Genomic DNA, 2113 nt, shown 5'->3' on the forward strand with positions numbered 1-2113 from the left:
TATTTTGGGGCTCCCTGATTGGAAGCATAGATATTAATAAGTGTTATGTATTTTTGGTGCATGATTCCCGTTATCATGATGAAGTGTCTCTTGGTATCTTTCTTTACCTTTTTTATTTTGAAGTCTATTTCTTCCGATATTAGTACCACTACTCCTGCTTTTCTCTGAATGTCATTTGCTTGAAATATCATTTTCCACCTTTTCGCTTTGAGTCTATAGTTGTCTTTGGAGCTGAGATGTGTCTCCTGGAGGCAGCATATGTTTGTGTTTTGTTTTTTAATACAATCTTCAACTCTGTGCCTTTTTATTGGTGAGTTCAGTCCATTTACATTTAGGGTGATTATTGAAATATGAGTTCTTCTTATAGCCCTTTTGTCTTTTGCTTTCCGGTAGCTCAGTGTTTCCATTGCTTCCTTGTGTTTGTGTTTCTGTTTTCTTTATTTTGGTTGACTTTTGTGAGATTTCCCTCTGGTCCTTCTTGTTTTATGTTATACACTTCAGTTCTGAATCTTTGGCATCTGGTTACCATTATGATTATATAAAGGATAGCCATGTATATACAATTGTTCTTTTTCTTCTGCACGTGCCTTATCTCCATTTCCCGTTGCGAATTTGGATCTTTGAATCCTCCCCTATTCAGTCATTGTTGTCTCAATTTGTTCCTATGTGTGCTGAACATTCATTACTCCCTTGGTATGGCAAATCTCTTCTTGTCGTTTAAGCTTATAATGCCCTGTTCTTCGTAAAGATTGCACCCCTCTACTTCTATTTGCCTGATAGTCACCTTACTCCTAATTATGTTCTTTTTTTTTTGTCACTTTGTTTTAGGTGAGCTGACCCCTTTCAATATTTCCTATAATGCAGGCCTTGTAGTGGAGAATTCTCTCAATTTTTGTATGTCTGAAAAGTTCTTTATTTCTCCTTCATATCTAAAGGAGAGCTTTGTTGGATACATTATTCTTGGCTGTTATTTCCTTTCACTTAATAGTTTTCATATTTGTTTCTACTCCTTTCTGGCTGTAAGGTTTGTGCTGAGAAGTCCAACGATAATCTAATGGGTTTTCCTTTATAGGTTAGTGTCTTCTTTTCCCTGGCTGCCCTGAGAATGAATTCTGTCTTTGTCTTGGATTTTTGATAATTTTAATACAATGTGTCTTGGTGAAGGCCTTTTTGGGTTGAGATAATTGGGTGTTCTGTTGATTTCTTGAATTCCAAGCTCCAGCTCATTCCTTAGATTTGGGAAATTCTTGTCAACTATTTATCTGAAAATTGCTTTCTAATCCCTGCTCCTTTTCTTCCCCTTCGATAATGCTCATTATTCTTATGTTTCCTCTTTTGATGGTATCAGCTAGTTCTTGCATTTCTCTTTCATTATTTTTCATTCTTGGTTTCTCTCTTCCTCCTTCTGATTTATTTCTAGATTTCTGTCTTCAATATCACTGATCCTTTCCTCCATTTGGTCGACTTTATTTCCCAAGCTTGCGATTTCATTTTTCAACTCTTTCAGTGTGTTTTTAACCTCCAGAAGTTCTATTCTGTTCTTTTTGAGGGTTTCAGTCTCCTTGCTAAAGAACTCATTCTGCTCATCAAGTTGTTTTTTTCAGTTTCTGAAATCGTTAATATGAATCATTTCAGATCTCACTGAGTTTTGTCAGAAGTACCATCCTGAATTCTCTGTCATTTAAGCCGCATATTTCTATGTCTTTAAGCTTATTTTCTGGAGATTTTTTTCTTTCTTTCTGAGATGCCTTGTCACGTTGGTTGTTCATGGTTGTTAATGGACTATTTCTCCATCTGGGCATTAATGGAAATGTATTCAATTTTTTTCCAGAAAGATTTATTATATAAAGGTCTCTCTTTAGCCTGTTGCTAAAAAAGTGTTTTTCTTTTGGTTTCCAGTAGGTGGTGTCTATGCCTCTTTGATCCCTGCTTTGTATAAAGTATTAATAATGCCTTTTTTTCTTTATAGATGTTTAATCATGCTCACTACTTTCAGTTTCAGTCCCTGTCAGTGTTAGTGACAGTTTTGGTAGTATTTGCTCAGATTACCCTGGGTCTCCGTGATGTTTTTCTTGGAGGTTATGGGTGGGGAGGGGCCCTCTGGGTTGGGAGA

Source organism: Pteropus vampyrus, unplaced genomic scaffold (assembly GCF_000151845.1).
Source record: "Pteropus vampyrus isolate Shadow unplaced genomic scaffold, Pvam_2.0 Scaffold44, whole genome shotgun sequence".
Lineage (NCBI taxonomy): Eukaryota > Metazoa > Chordata > Mammalia > Chiroptera > Pteropodidae > Pteropus > Pteropus vampyrus.